A 23,877-nucleotide genomic window follows, 5' to 3' on the forward strand; every position below is an offset into this window, starting at 1 on the left:
TAAAAAGTAACATTTCTGATAAAAATGAAAAATTCAATCATCTCCGGCTGAAAAAATAAAATCAGTAAAAATTCTATGACATGCATGGTTCATTAAGATCTGACCATTTAAATTATTATCTTAACAACTTATAAAGTGTGGGGTCATTTGTCCTATGTATATCCTCAAGTAAAGTAAATGTTATCATTGTACATGACGAGAAACAGTCACTGATTCGTATTCTACCCTTGTTTATTTTTCTGGATACATCATTACAAATCTTAAAAATTCTGAACTTATGAGGAGACATCCGGTAAGTCATTTTTAAAATGATTTTTTTTCTTTTTTGTAATATATTGATAAATATAATGTCATAAAACAATTTTTTTTTAACTTTTTTCGGTGGAGGAGAGCACTTATGTTAATTCATCTGAATCATAATAATATTCATTGAAATTTGATTTGTATTTATGGTTCTTTTCACTTTATCTTGATTATTGTGCCTCTCTTTCCTTTTTGTTAGTCGCTTCTCTCGAACATACACTGATGAAGATTAAGATTGATAGGGTTGAGCACTAGAAAGATGTATCCAGCCATATGCGCATTTTACAGTTCTAAATAATAAATTTGTCATGGGTGACATTGGTTGTGTCTTGGTAGTGTTCTTTGAAGAAGTGGTTGTTGAAGTCGGAATATACAATTTGTTTTGTTGGACTTTTACCTCTTGGTGCATACCTTGCTTCTCCTTTCATTGAGTATGTATCGTTGTATTATTATACTGACATGGGATTATAGTTTAAAAAAAATATATGAAGCTAATATTTTGGATCTAACAGTTCATAATTTTATGACTTTTCATCCAGAACATCCAAATTTCTAGGCTATACTGCTTACTGCTTTTAATACAAGAGGAGCGGCACATTGTTTTAACTATTTTCCCTGTATTTGACTTCGTAGTTTTCAAAATCTTTATATGCTTGAAATATATATTTGTTTTTTTCTATTAGATTTCTATAATTATTGAACCCAAATTGTCTTAACTCTAATGGTCAACTGCTGTAGAGAAAAAATGCAATTACTTTGAAAACAATCTTAAACCAGTAATAAAGAAAACTTTGAAACAGCATTGGTCCCACTAAATTAAAATGTAACTTTTAATAATATACACTTAGCATCTTCACACATGGACTCTAAAACATCACCAAAAAAGAAATTTGAAAATAAAAATGTATAGCAAAGTGATACTTTGCAGAAATATACAAAATAACCTACAGACGATATAGTAATGCATTGCATCACAATTACTTCATTTCTCAAGAGAACCTCGGGTTACAGTAACTTCCCATGGAGAGAAGTATCTGTCACATAAACAGCTCAGTCCAGGTATAATATAGCAAACTCTGACATCCGCTCTATATAAAGTTTGTTTCAACTAATTGGTTCAATGTCATCGATGAGATGCTCGGTGCTTTAAGTTCTTCAACATGTTTCAAATAAACTTAAGATTCTCATTGTTTGTATTATTTTTGTTTGTTGATACACATTGCAGATTGTGATTCAATATTTCATTAGAGTCTCACTTCTTGTAATACATATAATACAATTAACATAATCACTGTGTATCATCGCCACCGGAAATTGGGTACTAACGAAGCGGAGAGAAATAGAAAAAAAAAGGAAACAAGTTAAGAATTCATTCAATTTAAAGCATTTCCACTCATGTGATGAGGGTGCCGCTTAAGAAATGATTTTCTGATATATAATTTTTTAAATTATTAGGCCGATAAGTACAAAATTGATACAAGATTTTGAGTAATACTCCAAAACTTGCCACTTAGTACCGGAAAATTTCGAGGTCGATCATCCTCTGTCGCCCCATTCTCAAGATATTGAACTGTTTTTCATTATTTTTCCAGACACGTTTTTAGATTATTATAGTGTGGCATCATATTTACTGAAATTTGTTGTCAAAAAGATGTTTTTTAAAGAATATGGACAAAAACATTGTTTGTTTGTTGTACGGCGAATTGCAGGACGTTGTACGGCGAATTGCAAAATAACAACTTTGTTCTGTACGGCGTCTTGCAATATATTATAATTTTAAGAGGAAATTAATCGCTGTTTAGATAATATCAAGTGACGATATTTTGTTGATATCAAAGCTTTACAGGCTTACAAATATACCAAATGTCTTACTTATCAAGTATTATTAAATATATGCCGTTAATTCAGTTCAGAAGGCCTCGTTGCGTACCGCTTTTCGATTTTGTACAAAAAGGTTTTTTTCAACCATATCCTAAATACATTTATATATCGTTATACTACTAACGACTGTTGTCTTATTTGTTGTTAGGTTGAACTTGTGTAAGTTCAATAAAATAAACCGTCCATTCACCTTTTGTTGGTGCTGGCTTCTTTTATAGATAAAAACAGTGGAGATGTGGTATGATAGCAAATAAGATAACTATCCATCAGGATAAAATAAAGTGTATGCAAGCAATTATATGCTATCGTACGGCCTTCAACAACGAAAACTCGTACCTTATAGTCGGTTATAAAAAGCATCGACAGAAAAATGTGGACGGATTCAACAAGGAAACTAACGGCCTAACTCATATACAGTGTAACAAAACAATTTATGAAAATAACAAATAAGATAGAGATGAAGCAACGACAACCACCGAACCACAGGATCGAGAATTCGGACAGACAAAATTAAGAAAATACTTTGTTTTCATCGAAAGTAAAGAGAAACAAATCGTGAATTGCATTTCGAATTAATTTTCTTGTCAGTTTCTTTTTGAAAAATTTCATTTGTATACATCTTAAATGCTGTCAAACAAATGGTGTTTCTATATAATGCATTTTATCTAATGCATAATTAGATAGGAGGAGGGGTCCGTTAACATGTTAACAACACCCCGATTTTGGCAAAAACAGTTAACAACAAATTTTAAATGCTGATAAGAGTTAACAGCAACTTTAATTTACCCTTTTTTCCAAACGAACCCAAAAGCAATGAAAAGGGCAAGTGCATATCTTTAATGTATTCAAAAGTTTGAAAACCACTGTATAAAGTCGCAAAAATGCCAAGCTCAATACGGAATCTTTTATAAAGCTGACTAATTTTCAGAAGACACACGCAAGTACCATATTTTTTTTATTGACACATGGCCAGACAATTGAACGGATGGAAAAGCAGACGGAGTGATTGACTCCAAGAAAAAGGACTATGTCATGAATAATCGAAAATGCTTCAAACAGCAAAAGGGAGGCTTCTTCTGGTTATGTATATTGTTTAGTAAATGTTTTATGTCATCAGTCGTAGCAAACTTGGGTTATCGTCATGACGTAGGAAAGTTAACACCCAGATAGAATGAGTGAATACTATATGGCGCGAACATTTTTTTTTATGGCGGGGGCTCTTATAAATTATGGTTACATCTCAGTCAGGGTATTCATACGACTCATTGCTTACATGATTTTATTAAAAGGAATTACGAAGGTTTACTGATTTTTATTTTAAATCATCAAAACCAGTGTATAAATCAGGGGAAAAAAACATGTAAGGTGTCACAAGTTGAAGCGCTCTTTCATCTCCAAGTCCCAATTAAGAACTCTGATCTGATATTAAAAAAAAAGCCTTGGTCCATCTTTACATTTCTAAAGTCTTAGACTATAAAATTTGACATCAATTTGAGAACCTTATAGTCCTCATTTTTCGGCCTCGTCTACCAGGCCACACTGTTCAGTTATTTTACGAATTGCAAATTGAAAAGGTAATTTATTTTTCACAATTCCGTCCAGGTACTCTGGGTCAATATAACTTATCAAACATTCCATATACATCTGAATTATTTTCATCATAGGCCTGACCAGAGTTTTAGCTGGATAAGAAGTGGCCTTTCCTTTTAACGTTTTGGTACATTACAAATAGAAGATATATAGAAGGCAGATATAACTACATTGGTTAGACGTATAAAGAGGGGCATGAGATATCCCTAAACATGTTTAACACTGCCGCACTTGTTGCACCTGCATGACCCAACTTGAGTCCGTAACCTTTGCTACATTTGTATATAGTCTTGTATTTATTTCATTTTTTAAATTTTGGTTCATTTATATGTTTCAAGAAACAAACATTGATTTTCTACCCCCTTTTTGTATTTAAATGATTGCTCACTTAGGAGACAGCTTCAGGTATATCAATACACAGTTACAAGTGTAGTTTCGCATTATAGCCATGGCGAATTTTCTAAATATGAAAGTTTTTGTACAATTGAATTGATTTTTAGATAGTTGAATAATAATATAGCCTTCCTAGTGGATTTATATGAACACTTAGATTGTTTTTAGCATGTTTTATAAGACATTTTTCGGTTTGAACGTCCATACGTTCCTATCCGTACCGCCATAGATTTAGAAATTTTGTATTGTTTTTCAACAAAGATTTGACGCTCGATCTTTTCAATTTTAAGGAAAAAAACAGCAGTAATGCATATGATTTTTTTTTACCTTTTGGTAGATATATGTCTATGGTTTTAGGAAAGGTATCACTCTTATTGATTGAAATTTTCCTTTGGACCAAATTTTTGAGATCTTTGTGACATGTTCAATCCCCTATTTTGCAATATTTGGTATCAAATAAATGCTGATTGTTGCCATGGTTAAACAAACAAAAAAAGATTATATTTCACCATTATTACTATTGGAAATCAAATCTATGGACGATTCTCTTTCCATAAATATACACATGCATAACTCAAATAGTAAGCCTTATTATTAGGAAGAAAGGGAAAGAGGGTGTTTTAAAATTATGAGTGTCATTTCTAAGTTTTTTTTCCTATCTGTGAATTGACACCCCACCCTAGTGCATAATTTTCTCGTTGCGTTGGGTTTTTTCTTCTATTTGGTCGGGCTTCTGTTTCTTTGACATTTTCCTCATTTCCATTCTCAATTTTATCAAGGATTTACTATACTGAAAGATTTTTTAAAGACAGTGGGGTTCGTGTTGTTTATTCTTTAGTTTTCTATGTTGTGTCATGTGTACTATTGTTTTTCTGTTTGTCTTTTTCATTTTTAGCCATGGCGTTGTCAGTTTGTTTTAGATTTATGAGTTTGACTGTCCCTTGGTATCTTTCGTCCCTCTTTTACATATATTCTGTTTATGTCACTCCTTTGCGGAAGCAACGTAAAGAAAGAGATGGACAGCAGATTTTAATGTGATTCTTGTAAATAACAGTTAAGATCAGTTAACAGAGAAAATAATGTCAAAAACAGTGAACACTTTAAGTATTAAGAATCTCAATTTCAAATAAACAGTTAACAACATTGCAAATTTTAACAAAACGATTACAGACAGTGGGTCGAAAACAGTTAACAGTTTTTAAAATTTATCAGTCAAATAACAGTTTTAAACAAATTAAAACCTTGAAAAGGACAAAAACAGTTTAATATAAAAGGGTACCCCCCCCCCCCCAAAAACCTTAGATATTTGAACTTAATACTTTATTTTCTTTGAAAGGACGGTAAATAACTATAATTAGCAAGTTGCCGTACAGCTGAAAACAAGTTGCCATACAGTAGATTTGTCAACACGAGCAAGTTGCCGTACCCTAGACTTTATTTTTTATGGTCTATATTCTTTAAAATACATCTTTTTGACAACAAATTTCAGTAAATATGATGCCACACTATAATAATCTAAAAACGTGTCTGGAAAAATAATGAAAAACAGTTCAGTATCTTGAGAATGGGGCGACAGAGGACGATCGACCTCGAAATTTTCCGGTACTAAGTGGCAAGTTTTGGAGTATTACACAAAATCTTGTATTAATTTTGTACTTATCGGCCTAATAATTTAAAGAATTATATATCAGAAAATCATTTCTTAAGCGGCACCCTCATCAAATGAGTGGAAATGCTTTAAATTGAATGAATTCTTAACTTGTTTACTTTTTTTTCTATTTCTCTCCGCTTCGTTAGTACCCAATTTCCGGTGGCGATGATACACAGTGATAATATATACATCGAATAAAATAGTAATTTTAAAGTACAAGTGCCATTCTATAAAGAAGTATGAGAGAACATGCAAGTTCTTTGTAAGTTACATATCTCGAGCATTCGCCTATAATAGTAATTTATTTTTAATTAACCCTGTAGTTCACCTTTTTCACAAGCCATGGGAAACTGGAACATAAGCCTTGGCTATCGGGATGGAAGTCCACATGCACTTGGTTTTATATTGTCTTACTGTTAAGTTGGTCTTATAATATGTTGCGTATCACATATTAAATCATTTTCTCACATTCACTGTACTCTTAAATCTTCACTTTAAAAACCCTCATAAATATTTTAAATAGCCTTTTTTTAATATTTATAAAACACATGTTTTGTTCATCATTTAGAAATATAACTTTTATTTGAAAATTTAATTTCCCGATCTCATTTAACAAACTAATAACAGACAGTAAAAAGACCTAATCATATACATATTTAGTTAGACTAAGTTCATAAATCAGTTGACATCACTGGGTAGGACTTATATGACCCATGACCTGTACTTGTATGACGAAATGTTGTAATCTGTAACATTTAAATTTAATATATATGATAGATTCTTTGTTTGAAAGTGAAACTTAGTATCTGAAAATGTATTCAATAACTACGAAGTTAATATAAAAGTCTTAAGAATTCAAAGTTATGTTGTGTTAAATAGGTATGATATTTGATTGTAAGCTACCCGTTGGCTTAATAATATTTGATTCACAGTAATTTGTCAGTCTTTGGTTGACATGATACAAGAATACATATTATTATTTCAATGAGAGGGATTATTCTCTAACTTTTAATAGATTTTTTTTGTATGATATTACTTTAATTGTATACAATTTATATCTTGACATATTAAATTATATCCTATGCTGTCGTCATGTATGTTATGTGTTCTGAAAGAAACTACATGTACCAGCTTGAGTCTATTTTAATGTTTATGTTCAGAACATTTTGCTCTCAACTGTACATTATATTATAGATATATGTAATACATCTTACATGAACCGTGTATACAATATACATGTAGACCATAGATCATCAAGATCAATCTAAGACGTTACTATTGATGAAATGAAAAGAACTTACCCCAGTTGAACGTACTTTTTCCTTTCTTCCTTCATTGACAAGATCCTTTATCATTTTAATTCACAGAATTCTATTTGACAGTAGTCAGAGCATTCACATAGGTTCATTTTTATAATAAATATCTAGCATAGAAATTGATAATGTCGGTATTGGAAGCAAAAAAACAGTTTCATGTGGAACGCTATGTTTTCTTTCCTACAACTGGTGTCATTATATCTCAAAACTACGCGGGTTCACAAGTATTTTCATATGAACAGCTTCTCGTGTGCATTTAGGTATTAAAGCAATGTCATAACTGCCTCCCCCTTTGAGCATAGAAATCAGTATAAAAATATGTTTGTAGCAGTTGTCACAATATTATATGTATTGATCTGACATTACTTATTTATCAATTATTTTTGGTGAAGTTAACTCTTTACCCACGTTTGCTTTCAAGATTACACCAAGCATCTGATATTTCGTAACATTCATCATCTAAGGGAAATAACTCCAATAAATTGACACGTTTGAATCGGTTCTGAGATTTGTTAGAATAATTTGTATAGATGCTCATTTTTCTTGCGACAAACAATGCCAAATAGCAAGGAGAGGTAAAAAGGTTACATGAATCCGATTGTATAGAAAATACTACCGGTCCACCTCTGAACGCTCTCAAGCAAAGTGCCTTTACCAATTAGTATACTTCTAAAATATAATACTTTATTTGGCCTTTGACTTTTTGATTCGAGCGTCATTGATGAGTCTTTTCTAAGGGAATTGCACGTCTGTCGTACCACCAAGTTTTACGATTATTTCTAATGATTTATATATATATATTCCGTAGCGTTGATTTTGAAGGTAAAGATGGACATCAGAAAACACGGTATTGTCACTTTTTTTTTTATTTAGCCATGGCGTTGTCAGTTTGTTTTCGACCTATGATTTTAAAAGTACATGTACCATTGGTATCTTTCGTCTCACTTTTGATGTACATTGCAGTGTTGTGTTGACTTAATGGTTGATAATTAATTAGTGGTATCATTTTAGATATATATCTTAAAATAATAGTTAGACTTATTGACGTATGGTGTAAATAGTGCACAGTAAACGTTTGCATAACGTGTAGATAAAACATTGACGATCGTGCAATGTTTAAATGTTAAACTTTTCAGATGAAATAAAATGTGCATGCAGATGTACTTTAAAAAATAAATGAAACAAGTTTTTAAAATCTACACTCTACATCAATCCATCTTTAGGGTAAGATCATGTCTTCTTCCTCTTAATTTGACTTTTCTTCCATTAAAAACAACCGTTTCATGACTGATATGTGCTGTAAAGATATCTTTAATCCTTTGAAGCAGACTCTAGCACTTAGTTTTCAAGAAAAAGGTCTGCACGATTTCAGGAAAGTGAATATAACGATACCAGCTGCATTACGTAATCTTCTTAAGAGTATATATTTCAAAGAAAATGAGATTTTCTCGTTCATCTTTAAAAACAAACCACTTTGCATTATTAGCTTTATGTTTGTTTATTTTATTTAAAAAAAAGACTGTTGACATTTTGTGTCTCTTAGCTGCTACTGATAGTCAATATCATTCTGTCATGTCGGGGCCTATTATAGCTTGCTGTTCGGTGTGAGCCATTATGCTATAATTGTTTACTTTTAACACATTGTGACTTGGATAGAGAATTGTATCTTTAGCACTCGTATTACATCTTCTTATTTATATATGTAAGTTTTCCTACCGAAGTAGGTGGTTTTCTCCGGGGACTCCGGCTCCTCCACCAATAAAAATCTGACCGCCACGAAATAGCACATTAGTATTGAACGTGTCGTTAAACACCAATGAATCAATTTATCAATCATAACTTGTATTTACTATTATTGACTGTGAACTAGCTGGCAGTGAGTAATCTCAGAACTGTTCTTCGTTCTTTTTTGTTTTTGATTTTATAGATGTATAGATACTCTGCCTCGTTCGGTCTATGTTTTTCCTATTTGTTCAGCCTATTTCAACTGATCTCTATAGTGTGTTCTTATGTTGTACTAGCAGTCTGCTACATCACTGTCCCAGATTAGGGATTGGTTGGAGTCCTCAAATATTTTAAACACATTATATGTGTGGTTGTCCCCATCTTGGAGCCTGTAGTTCAGTGGTTGTCTATGGTCCATGTCTGTCATTTAATTTATTTTCGTAAAATGTTTTGTTATAGATTGATTTGTTTTTCATATTTTTGATATGGGGACATTTTGTAGCCAACTTTACGGTATGGGTTTTTATCATTATTAAAGGCAGCCTTGTTTGCCTATGATAATTGCTTACATCCACTTCTTTTGAACTGAGGTTAATAGTTGTCTCATTGGCAATCAAACCACATCTCCTTATTTTTATAACGCATGATATCTATTACATTCTGATCCATTTAATCTTACTGTTATCTTAAATTGACATAGATTAAAAGTGTTGTTGTTTCAACGAATGTGATTAGCAAGACGTTTTTGTTTGTTTGTATTTTCTTTTCTTCATTTTGTGTGTGTGAGGTGGGGATCTTTTGTTGTTGTTGTTGTTGTTGTTGTTTGTTGTTTGTTGGGTTTTTTTTTTAAATTTTGTATTTATGTGTATCCGACTATTGCTCGCTTTACTCCTTCATTCTGTTCATTGTATATTGTATGTTGTGTATTTATTTTTTCTCTATGTTCTTACGTGTTTTCAACTTTTTCATCATGTGAGACTATTACAAACAAAAATTTAAAATACCCATTATGTATGATCAATAGTTCGATGTCCTTTTCATTATGATTTTTTGTGTGATCTTTTTATTGCAAATTTGTGATAGTTTGAAAAGCGTTATTTTAATATTACTCGGTATAATTTTAATTTAAGCTTTTAATATGTTTCAAAGATATCATCGTTAAGGCTTTATTAACGGAAATTGTGTTTGCTAGATTAAGTAGAATATATATTGATGATACTGATAACATTAACTAGTTAAAACATCATTTCTTTTTTAATATTTGACATATATAAAGAGCAAATATTTATCAATCAATTTAAAAAAAATTGTTTACTGATCAAAATATAATTTAACCATGGGAAAAGACGCAAACATGTATTGTATGTATTAGCTGGAGCAGTAAGGTTAAATAATATTCCATGTATTTAAAGGCAAGGGCAAATTAGAAATGAATCTAACAGTAAGCTCTGTGATGTGGGTTGGCTGGGATGATGGGCGTACTGTCACTGCAAAAATGGGGGAAAATTTAAGTCATGCAAAAACGCAACATGTGAACCGTCGATAAAATGTTTCCAGTGCTCCTTTATGTACCGAAAAGATGACCAATACGATTTATTTTTATCATAATACTTCACTAACTAGCAGTTTTCGTAGCATCTGTGAAGTTTTGTTTTCATTTTGGCTATCTGTCATATACTATCTAATATAACGCTACATTATGAGTCTGAACGTTGCCTTTTTCTGAGCGAACAATGTTTCAACCCTAAGAGAGTGTCCCTAACAGACAAAAAAGCGGAAAGTCTTTTTATAAAAAAATATAAAAAAAAACAGATAAAAAATTATTATAATAATCTATGCACAGATCTAAATACGGTGATTTAAACAAGATGCTCTCGCAATTATGTTTGACTCAGTCTTTTAAACTTGTTGACACCTATTTTAATAAACTAAAATATCAGTAAACTCTTCATATTGACCAACACCCTCAACATAAACAACTGAACAGTTACTATACTCGGAAATTTTGGTGTATATAATCTATTATTTCATCTTCTCGTCACATCAATCATGTCAAATGTATATAGATATACGTGCCTATTGAGCCTTGAAAAAAAGAGCCGCGTTATCTGAAATTATATCAAAATTAATGTATATTATAATTAGATATATAAGTTTTCGTATATACATACATAAGTTGATTTTCTTTTTATGAGCTATGTCTTGATTTGAAAAAAATCTTCTTTGATATATATGGTATAGCCATTTAATGGTTATTATTAACTGAACAAGGTGGTCTTCTTTTGAAAGGAATGGCATAATTACGACTTTAAAAAAATCCCGAGTCATGTTTACAGTACATGTATAGCGCTGAAATAATAAAAATGCAAAAATGTAACATAATCGAAGTGACAGAATGTGAGCGGACCTGGTTCATTCTCATTTGTCCAACTTTTTTAAAATATAGGTAGTACAGGTAAAAAAAAAAGTTGGATAGATGAGATCAAAGGTAATCAAGAACAAAGGGTTTTCCAATTAGAGTTTGGTTGAATGACAGGTGAAAAATAAGACTGAAAATTATACCAGGATTAAATTTTCTGTAGTATTATTTAGCATATTAAGCATGTTAAAATGTGCAACTGACATTTAGTTAATGTAATGTAAATCATTTGAAAGTATTTTAAAGTTATTTAACCGTTAACTAAATGTGAATTTGATAGAAAAATATCAGTTGCACTTTTATTCATGAAGGAATTTGTCAATGAGATGGAGCTTTTTTTGTGTATTAGATCCTCTTCGTTCATTTTTTTTCTGTTCTTCTGTCCAAATGATCCAAATAGGACAAACTATAAGTTGAATACGTTTTACTACACAAAGACTGAACAGAACAAAGTTCACAAAACATATATGCATGCATATATATATAAAAAAAAGCAAAAGCAATTCTAGAACAAAGAATATAAAATACTGGCACAGTAATATCAACCGCACACCATGACTAAATGAATGTTCAGTAGATTCACAAAACATACAATGGCATTAAAGAAATGTCCACTATAGATATACACATCACAAATTTTTTTTATTAAAAGGTTAACAAACGTAGCACAGAAATATTCATAGCACACTAAAGGAATGTTCATTTGATCTTTATCCTAGTTTTAGTAGGTGGGATACTGCATCAGTGTAGTGATTTACGTTGATCTGTCCTTGCTGTAGTCTCTCCTTAAGTTGGGGTCAGTCTGTTGTCTATGTTTCGGTACTTTAACTTGCGAGTCTTGCGTTTCCCCCCTGCGGCGTACTGGATGAGTCGAATTTCTGTGGCAGCCTGTGTATTCCTAAGCTTCTGTATGATGAGGAACAGGCTAGGATGAGCCTTGTTTAACTGGTTGTTGAGTTTATGGTGCCAGCCTTCCAAATGATTTGTTGTCCTTGGTCCTACGGTACAGAAGTGGTTCCATCGTTCTGGTTCTCTTTCAACCCACTGTTCTGTGACGTAGTCATTAAATTTTTAATTTTTAACACTTGGAGATATGGGATTAGGTTGTGAAAAATGTTTAGATTTTTGCATTGATGAGCAAATATGCTGAACACGAACAATGATTAATTTGGTAATCACTTTGAATCAGCACCACAAATAAAAGTTAACAGGTCTAAAAAAGTAATAAACACATCATATTTACTCAATAAAATGTTAATATAAAATTATTATTGATTTGTGGGTTTCTTCTGTATAAAAGATGAAACATTTATTTATTATTCAAAGTATACTGAATTTTATATGAAATATACGAAATTTTATTCAAAATATATACTAAATTTTATTCTTAAATAAAATGTAACAAGTTTACTATAGCCTCTTTTATGTATATATTTTTAAAATAATATAAAAACATACAGGAACAAATTTACTGTCAAATTTTAGAAAAACACCTTATAATTACTAAACAAACAACTCAATAATTAACAAAAATAAAAGTTGGCTAAATGAGAATGCCTTATTTTAAAAAGTTGGATAAATGAGAAGACACCGACCTTATTGTTAGAAATTATAATTGGGAAAATAAGCAACTAATGATCTTCTATCAACACATGCAAATATAAATAGCTTTTTTAAAGAACGTGCCATTTCTATTGGATATGAAAAACATGGTCGCTATAACTTTCGAATCACCAAACAAACAAAACAGAACTATCAAAGGTACCAGGATTATAATTAAGTACGCCAGACGCGCGTTTCGTCTACATAAGACTCATCAGTGACGCTCATATGAACAAAGTTATAAAGCCAAACAAATACAAAGTTGAAGAGCATTGAGGATCCAAAATTCGAAAAAGTTGTGCTGTAATAAGCTACAAGTTGTTTAGTTTGAAGATAATACATGTATGTGTTTATACATTCTGGAGCGCTTACAGCATACGGAAGTTGATTTAGTTAAAACTTGACGATCTGTACTGAATGACGTTCTCGTCCGTAACCACTATCAATATTTGGGTTGAATAAGGGTGAGCTACATGTAGCATATGTTATCCATTGATTATCCCCTATACTCAAATATCACCAATGTATACTGCCTTTTATATATGAAATGATGCTGTAATATCGTTGCATAGATATATCTTAGTGTTTTATTATGGTATTTATAAAAAAAAAAAACTTGTTTATCATTTTTGCTACATAAAGAACGTCATGCATGCAACCATTTAAAATGCATCGATTTAATATCTTACGCAGTATATACGTTTAAATGTAATAGTGATACGGATATGATTACTGATTCTCATATAAACACATGATATGGGCAACACATCATAACAGTTGTATGTTTCCCAGTGGCAAACACATCGTGAGTAAATTAATTCAGAAAAAAAAATATAGAAATTATATATCTATACATTATATTTCTTATCTTAATTGATTGTAATTTGCTGAAAATATCTTTATAAATTATTAACAATATTATATTAATTGGTATGTTTTGGCATTTTGTGGAAAGCGAGTAAGGACATATGATTTGGATTGAAACTTTTAACTAAGGACGCGGGAAGTATGACAGAATTTTATCTTTATATCAGGTTATTTGCAGTTTGCTCTAAATATTTTAAACTGTTAATGTGGGAGACACTTTCGGACGTGGTACGGTGTATATACATCCGGGAAAAGGGACACTTCCCTGATCGAAAGTGTTACTGCTCACTGTAAGAAATTCGGATAGCAATCAATATGTATTCCAGTTACTCTTGTGCTTCTTCAACTATGAATAAACATATCATAGACACCAGGATTAAAATTATGAACGTCAGACGCATGCTTGGCCTACAGAAGACTCGTCAGTGACGCTAGGTACAAAAATTATAAAACCAATAAATATAATAGAACTGTAACAGCTAAGCTAATTTTAAATCAAAATTGTTGAATCCTAAACTGTATTAAATCTCAATTATTAGATATGGAATATTTCTTGTATTTAATCGAAACTGTTAAGAATAATTAATTCTTTACATTTTAACTCTCTCTATTCATTCGATTTAAATGTCATTACGTATGTAAAAGATGCATGTCATTCATTTATACTGTTTGATATACATTTAAATATTGTGAATTGTAAAAGTGCTCTAGTATCAAAATAATTTGACGGTTTGCAATAGGACTATATTGATCATACATGTAAGTCAAATGTTTACTGAATCTGATCTAGTATCACAATAATTTAACGGTTTGCAATAGGACTATATTGATCATACATGTAAGTCAAATGTTTACTGAATCTGATCTAGTATCACAATAATTTAACGGTTTGCAAAAGGACTAAAATATAGACCTTACAAGTAAGTCAAATGTTTACTGAATCTGATCATCACTGTTTCTCCAGAATAATACAATTAATTTCTAAACCTTTTTATTGCATGTACAAATCAAAATTTATTTTATCATCGCTTCATTAATTGATACTATTAATAAAAAGTAGGTCGGTACTATATATTACATATTTAATGGAAGACAGTCTTTTTTATTTATTGTTTTTTGGTGCAGGGAGTTCTATTGCACTCGGTAGAATAATAGACGAAATAAGCGCAGACAAATTATTATCAACACAGAAACAATTTTCTGTAGTTAGTTGATAATTAAGTTGAACGTCTAGCTACTAAACGACATGTATTTATCCGTTAACGTTAAATAAACAGATTTTTTACAAATATACTGATCGTGACAAGCTTAAAACTTAATAACTGTTTAACTGTCTGTATGATGCAAGCTCTAGTACGAACATAGTAAAACGTTCAATATGAACGAAACATCTAAATACGATATCACAAATTGTATTGGTCAGTTAATTTAAAGAAGATTAGATTTTATATGTTATGATATAATTGTAACTTTGCTTATATATATAGTCTTTTGTTACAGTAACTGTATATTACAATTGTTTTTGTGTTGTATATAAATCAAACCATAATTTTTTTTTTTTTAATTGTTTTAAATTTGTCATTTCTTGACCCTTTTTAAAAAGATTTAAGTACGCGGTATGGGGTTTATTAGTTGTTGAAGGCTGTACTGTGGCCTATAATGGTGTTTTTTTCAGATGATACATGTAGAAATAAATACCAAATGGTATACCAAAGGTAAATGTTAAAAAATAATATCTCAAACATTTATTTTCTACCATAAAAGTTATAAAATTAGCCTTAACCTTTTACATACTACAAGATATATCAATGATTATGCAGATTAGTCGTATGGGTGTTACACTTTTTAAATCCCTTTTTCCTCAATGCTCTTCAACTTCGATCCTCAATGCTCTTAAACTTCATACTTTATTTGGCCTTTTTAACTTTTTTGGATTCGAGCGTCACTGATGTAGACGAAACGCGCGTCTGGCGTATATACAAAATTAAGTCCTGGTATCTATGATGAGTTTATTTCACCTTTGTGCTATTTATATAACATATTTGGTTAATTCTTGTATTTCTATGATGCAGTAAATTTTAAATATGACATAGTAATGAATCGATTTCTATTTCGATTTCATTCACTGATTATTTTTTGACGAATTATTGACTTGATCTCAATGATCTTGGTTGACTGATACATTTAAATGATTGTATACATTCACTATATACTGCATGGTAAATAAGCTACAGAAATAATTTCGGGATAAGCTGTTGGCCTTTTTGTGCTTATTCATAAATATCTGACTGACATTTAGTGCTCTTTGCCCTATTATTATTCAAAAAGAGTTCTTTATAAAATAAATAAAATGTAAACTAAATAGTTGAAAGCATTTAAGTAATCTCATAAAAGATAAAGATAAGATACTTAAGGGACATTAAAACACATTAGTCGACAACAAACTGACAACGCCATGGTAAAAAAAATAAAAACGACCAAACGACCAAACAACAAACTGACAACGCCATGGCAAAACACTTAAAACGACCAAAAGCAACAATTTTTTTTCGCAAAAACACAACAGAAAACAAAAGACAGAGCAACAGGAACCCAACCAAAACCGAGGGATGATCTTATGTGCTACGAAACGATAGGCAGATCCTGTTTCACAAGAGTTCCCCATGTAAGTACAAACCCAGTGAAGCGTACTATAATTTGGTAGGTCACATGATTAGGTTACAAACTATATTTTTTAATTTGAATTTTAGTTTTTGAAGCGGTGTTGTGATTGTTCATAGTTGACTAAATTAGCTGATTCATGTTGCTATGATAGAGATAAAATATCAAGTGTAGTCAAATAAATCTGTTTACTTTAATCGTATTGATGTTTGTTCTCATCCGATTTGATTGTGGAAACATTAAATTACTAGTTTTGAAATTAATAATATGTGACGTTGTAAACACGTTTGCCACGTAATTTAGATAAATAACTGAAAGTAATTTTTATTTACACTTAAGGTTTTTGTCAGCGAATTAACGAAGTGGGAGATATTTTAAATTACTAGTAATGTTTGTAATGTTTAGCTTGTGATTTATCAAATATGATGGAATTTGTTTGAAGCTTCATTTATTTTGATAAATACGGATAGAACACCCAAACTAAAAATAAATAGGAAACTTGTAACGACTATAACAAAATTCAAAATTGATTATTTATAATTATAGATAAAGCATTCAGGCATTTATGAGAATGAGGAATGACAAATTCACTATATGGTTATCTATAAGGTTAAATAACTGTATTGTAATGAAAGCGACTTCCGAGTTAGAAGTTTTGTTTAAAAGGGGTTTGTCTTGATTTTCCTATACAGTTTTCAGTGTTGTATTTGTACTGATTTAAGTTTGAATATTTTTATTTCGATAAGCCATTACTTTTGTCTATTAGCCTTTGTTCAGCATGAAAACTCGTGTTTGCATTTCAAAGTTGAACATTAGGTCAAGTGTAAATGTCAAGCATTTACAGTTATTCAGTCAGTGTATTTGCATTACATGTATTACTTTAAATGAACTAATTCAGTTATTAAACCAGGAGAAACACAAAAGGTTCAACTAGTGAAGCATTGTTGACCGCCCAGGGTACACGAGGTGAAGCATTGTTGACCGCCCAGGGTACACGAGGTGAAGCATTGTTGACCGCCCAGGGTACACGAGGTGAAGCATTGTTGACCGCCCAGGGTACACGAGGTGAAGCATTGTTGACCGCCAAGGGTACACGAGGTGAAGCATTGTTGACCGCCCAGGGCACACGAGGTAACCTTTTGTTGTAAGCATTGTTGACCGCCCAGGGTACACGAGGTAACCTTTTGTTGTAAGCATTGTTGACCGCCCAGGGTACACGAGGTAACCTTTTGTTGTAAGCATTGTTGACCGCCCAGGGTACACGAGGTAACCTTTTGTTGTAAGCATTGTTGACCGCCCAGGGTACACGAGGTAACCTTTTGTTGTAAGCATTGTTGACCGCCCAGGGTACACGAGGTAACCTTTTGTTGTAAGCATTGTTGACCGCCCAGGGTACACGAGGTAACCTTTTGTTGTAAGCATTGTTGACAGCCCAGGGTACACGAGGTGAAGCATTGTTGACTGCCCAGGGCACACGAGGTGAAGCGTTGTTGACCGCCCAGGGTACATGAGGTGAAGCATTGTTGACCGCCCAGGGTACACGAGGTGAAGCGTTGTTGACCGCCCAGGGTACACGAGGTGAAGCATTGTTGACCGCCCAGGGTACACGAGGTGAAGCATTGTTGACCGCCAAGGGTACACGAGGTGAAGCATTGTTGACCGCCCAGGGCACACGAGGTAACCTTTTGTTGTAAGCATTGTTGACCGCCCAGGGTACACGAGGTAACCTTTTGTTGTAAGCATTGTTGACCGCCCAGGGTACACGAGGTAACCTTTTGTTGTAAGCATTGTTGACCGCCCAGGGTACACGAGGTAACCTTTTGTTGTAAGCATTGTTGACCGCCCAGGGTACACGAGGTAACCTTTTGTTGTAAGCATTGTTGACAGCCCAGGGTACACGAGGTGAAGCATTGTTGACTGCCCAGGGCACACGAGGTGAAGCGTTGTTGACCGCCCAGGGTACATGAGGTGAAGCATTGTTGACCGCCCAGGGTACACGAGGTGAAGCGTTGTTGACCGCCCAGGGTACACGAGGTGAAGCATTGTTGACCGCCCAGGGCACACGAGGTAACCTTTTGTTGTAAGCATTGTTGACCGCCCAGGGTACACGAGGTAACCTTTTGTTGTAAGCATTGTTGACCGCCCAGGGTACACGAGGTAACCTTTTGTTGTAAGCATTGTTGACCGCCCAGGGTACACGAGGTAACCTTTTGTTGTAAGCATTGTTGACCGCCCAGGGTACACGAGGTAACCTTTTGTTGTAAGCATTGTTGACAGCCCAGGGTACACGAGGTGAAGCATTGTTGACTGCCCAGGGCACACGAGGTGAAGCGTTGTTGACCGCCCAGGGTACATGAGGTGAAGCATTGTTGACCGCCCAGGGTACACGAGGTGAAGCGTTGTTGACCGCCCAGGGTACACGAGGTGAAGCATTGTTGACCGCCCAGGGTACACGAGGTGAAGCATTGTTGACCGCCAAGGGTACACGAGGTGAAGCATTGTTGACCGCCCAGGGCACACGAGGTAACCTTTTGTTGTAAGCATTGTTGACCGCCCAGGGTACACGAGGTAACCTTTTGTTTTTACCTGTCTTTTCTTCGTTGTTTCTTCAGTTTAAATGATTGACTCATGTTATTTTCATTGCCCTTCACCCTCTTATTGTCGCTTTATAATAATTTTCTGTAGTTCTTGGTCTAAATTTGAGTTCGATCTTTTGATTCTTTTCTTTTTTATGATTGACGTGTGGTTTCTCTTTGGTAAAGTTTAATGATGACGTCTAATATTCATGTCGTCCTCTATAACATGCCATAATGCACGGTTTATTAAATCCATACTTACCATGGCTTAACAATACAACAACTGTTCAAAGACATTACAAATTAGTTAAAAACAAACGTGAAGAAAAATGACGTTCAAAATTAATACACAAGTTTTACCAAATTTAAATTCCAATAAGAATATCTAGCCGATATTATGATTAAAGAAAAAAGCCTCGTCCATGCATACATGTTTGAAGAATTTAAAACAGATTACTAGTACACTACGAGAACACAAACATAGAACTGTGATTAGCCTTATCGTATTTATGCAGATTCGTCTCGTTCTTTAGAGTGTTAACTCGAGTATTGCGTGTTTCCATGTTTCTTGTTGGTTATTGGTAATCTACATTCTTACATTCTTCAGAACTGCACAAATCATATCTAATTGTTAAATATCTATTAAAATTTAGCATATTACTTTGGCTCGTTGAACTATAACATTAAATCGTAAAAATGCACACGTCGTAATAAAAAAGTTCAACTACGGTTGCTGCATATATATCATATAGATAATAGTATGTTTAAACTATGTTTGGTATTACAGACCACATATTGTGTCCAGTACTTTGATCACAGCAACACTGCTTGATTATCTTATTCAATCATTCAATCAAATAATTAATTATTCCATTATTAGCTGTGTTTCCCTGTCCTTCTGATAAACTTGACTTATATTGCTGTCTAGGGTACGATGATACTTTCCAGTCGTATGTTGTTAATTTCATGCATTAACTAGCAATGGTTTATTTTTATAAATTGTGACTTGGAAGGAGAGTTGTCTCTTTGGCATTCATATCACATCTTCTTATATTTGATATGCTTGTTTTTTTCGTAAATTGTTTCGACGTTATAAGGTAAGCCGTTAATTTTTTCGTTTGAATTGTTTCACATTCTTTATGTCCGTGCCTTTTAATAATAGCCGACTATATGTTACGGTTTTACACATTGTTGAAGGACGAACGTACACTTGCATAGTATTGCTTACTCTCACCTCATAAACTCTGATGGCTACTAGTCGTCTCATTAGGTATCTTACCACATCTCCTAATTTATATATTATAATATAAGGTTCATAACGTTTTTCACCCTCCCAACGTTTAATCAGAACCTCCAATATAATGAAAGAAAAAATGTCGTTAGATTGACAATGGATGTTTTGTATTGATTTCCATGGATTAATAGATAATTAAGGTGAGAAGCACATGCTACTTACAGGCATTGCTATCTTCGGCTACTTACAGGCATTGCTATCTTCGGCTACTTACAGGCATTGCTATCTTCGGCTACTTACAGACATTGCTATCTTCTGCTACTTACTGGCATTGCTATCTTCGGCTCCTTACAGGCATTGCTATCATTGCTATCTTCGGCTACTTACAGGCATTGCTATCTTCGGCTACTTACAGGCATTGCTATCTTCTGCTACTTACTGGCATTGCTATCTTCGGCTACTTACAGGCATTGCTATCTTCGGCTACTTACAGGCATTGCTATCTTCGGCTACTTACAGGCATTGCTATCTTCGGCTACTTACAGGCATTGCTATCTTCGGCTACTTACAGGCATTGCTATCTTCTGCTACTTACTGGCATTGCTATCTTCGGCTACTTACAGGCATTACTATCATTGCTATCTTCGGCTACTTACAGGCATTGCTATCTTCGGCTACTTACAGGCATTGCTATCTTCTGCTACTTACTGGCATTGCTATCTTCGGCTACTTACAGGCATTGCTATCTTCTGCTACTTACAGGCATTGCTATCTTCGGCTACTTACAGGCATTGCTATCTTCGGCTACTTACAGGCATTGCTATCTTCGGCTACTTACAGGCATTGCTATCTTCGGCTACTTACAGGCATTGCTATCTTCGTGCGTTTGTATTACTAAGTCGTGTGTCAAAAAGTTGGCGGTTGTCTACAGTTATTTACAGGTTGCAGTTTTATCTCATAAACTGTTAATACATGTACTTATAAAATAACATCAAATTTGATTTTAAACTGAAAAATATGGTTACGGCTTTTTGCAAATCCGTCTTTTATTTTTAAAATCAGTTCACTTCCTATGGATTGATATTTTTTTATACTTAAAGGTACATGTAGAATCTTTAAAACGCTCTTGCAATAACCAAATTAAGAATTCGTATTATTTTTCTGTAAATTAGTGGAAAAGTTTAACTTAAAAGTTATGTTCAAAGAAAACATATTACATTATTCACTTAATTATTTAATCAAACTAATAATTTTTAAAATGTTCAAATTGCTTTTCCTTGTCAGGAAATTTCAATACCTACTTTGTTGTTATATTTAACAAGTATTATCATAAAGAAAATAAAAATGCACTATACATATCAGAGAGGTGATTTCTTTACATTGCTTAAATGGACAACTGTAGTAGCTGTTTTATGTATTTTAATTAATTCCTCCTACAAACTTCTCGCGAGATCTGCTTTTTTTGGTTCTAATTCAATGCCTGATATGCGCATACAATACGTAGATCTTTCAAGTTTGATTGTGTAATTTTATCTCCGATGTTTCTTTCGGTTTGCACTATCTCAAAGAAAACTTGTATTATCTTTTGGAATAGTTGTACTTGGTATTCAATGACAGAATGTTATCTATACTTTTATGGAAAGGTCGAATTATTTGCTTCAACTGGCAATTTTGAATGACATTTTTTAGTTAATTATTGATATATCGTATTTATTCAGGCATACTACTTTTTTTTTATAAATGGAACATATCACAAAGGTGCGTATATCAGTTTTTGTTTATTTTTCCTTTCGCTATGGCGCCGCAATGCAACTGAAAAAAGCTTTTATGGTACATGCATCATTACATAGCTTTATCAAATTTGATTAATAATGGATTTCTTAAAATCCAGTGGTCAATTTGTCATTCATTTACCAAAATAAGAACAATCTAACATATATAAAATAGTCGGTTTAATGGGAATGAAATTGGAAAATATTGACGGTCACTCAAAAAACACGTGCAAGAGTATGGCTCCCTTCACAATTCGTACTGAGCACGTCCCTTTTCTCGTCAGATGTTACTGCTTCATCATACATCATATTTTCCCTCTCAATAAGATGTCTCTTGTCATTACAGTCATTCTTTAGTTACTGTGACAATTAAGTCAAGCTAGAAGTCGTATAGAAAGAGTACAACCATAAGCACTATATTGATAATTGACTATACTTTGTTAGAACTTTACTTTATTCTTCACAAGTTCGTTTAGTAACGCTTTATGTACAACACGATTGCCTGGTTTGGTTTTATTATAAGCAACAAACAGAAGTAAATTATAGTCAATTATCAGTCCAGTGATTATGTTAGTAGTCTTTCTTTATGACTACTTGCAAAGCTTGTCACACTAACTAATATCCATATACACAAGTATAACAATTGTTTTGTCAGACTAGTCTTTTATTGGATAAATTTAATTAGGCAACAATACTTTACCGTTCAAATCACATAAATCGATTCAGAAGATTAGAAAGTCTGATATAGGTATGACATATACAAAATATGGTTGTCTGATACAGTACAATTTTTCGTTTGCTTTTACCCTGCAGTTAAGAGTTATTCAATACTGTGTAAACAAGTCACACACGTGTTTTACGTTTGGTCGTTTAAAATGATACATTAATAAGAAAAACCAAGCCCTAATATCTTATTTCTCACAACTTTTGTTGTATTCTGTTCGTAAAAATACTGTATAAATATGTTATCATTAAACCTTGAATTCGTCCTTACGACATATTTATCAGAATTTGACTATTTGTTATTCAAGACAAGATAGAAAAGATTTTGTAAAAGATAAAGTGGTATCAGATATTAGTCCTTTTAAAGTATTGCATTAATTGTGATTGTACCTTTAACATGCTTGTTATTGGTATATTACCTGTTAAGCATTTATTGTAATTTTACCTGGACGATTATGTGATACTCATACCATTACCACTTCTGTCTATCGACTAATGATAGAATGATGAAGATGTACTTCTCTCTAGCTTAGAACTCTTACAGAATGTAAGTCATATGACAGTTCGTATCACACGTTTCTGTGAAGACAGCTAGGAACTACCTATAAGTAGGAGTAATTATTGTAGGTTTTCTTCTGTCGTATAACAAATGCCATATACCACATATGACGAGGATAGAAAACAGAAAAGTTTTCACCAATCAATATGTTGATAGGCATTAATAGTTTCTCATTCATAAACTAGATAGCTTCTGTAAGGTAAGACATCATTTTACATGTGGAAAATATTTAGTATTTATTTTAATACTTTTTCTGATTTGACATCGTATAAAATGGTTAATCTTGATAAATCATACGTTTTTCTTCTGTGACATCGTTAATCTTGAGATATAATATTTTTGACATCGTGTCATATGGTTACTCTTGAGGCATCTGTCTTTTTTTTATATTCAAAGCAAATGTATTGCCATGGTTTTTTCCAAAGTTTTTGTAAATGCATTTTTTACGAGAACTTTTGGGTATAGGCAGAATAACAAAGAACTATTCCGTTTTCGGGGTACATTGGGAAGTAAATATTCATTTATATACTGTGGATTCACTATTATTCGTTACATACCAATTTTCGTGGGTTTCGTGGGTAAATGTGAACCACGAATTCAACTGT

General features: G+C 32.7%; 1 protein-coding gene across 7 annotated transcripts in view; it reads left to right on the forward strand.

The window, feature by feature from the left end:
• The first annotated feature begins 202 nt into the window (after nt 1-202).
• The window catches only part of LOC139518819 (C2 calcium-dependent domain-containing protein 4C-like), a 39,318-nt gene continuing 15,643 nt past the window's right edge, over nt 203-23,877 (forward strand). For 2 of the 7 annotated variants that reach the window (XM_071310409.1, XM_071310415.1), the window contains exon 1: nt 13,556-13,685. The gene's annotated coding sequence lies outside the window, so the exon portion shown is untranslated. Of the gene's footprint in view, nt 293-13,415; nt 13,686-21,878; nt 21,977-22,899; nt 23,472-23,877 lie in introns of those variants that run through there. The other 5 variants (XM_071310411.1, XM_071310413.1, XM_071310412.1 and 2 more) reach the window with 5 other exon arrangements.

Source organism: Mytilus edulis, chromosome 4 (genome assembly GCF_963676685.1).
Source record: "Mytilus edulis chromosome 4, xbMytEdul2.2, whole genome shotgun sequence".
Lineage (NCBI taxonomy): Eukaryota > Metazoa > Mollusca > Bivalvia > Mytilida > Mytilidae > Mytilus > Mytilus edulis.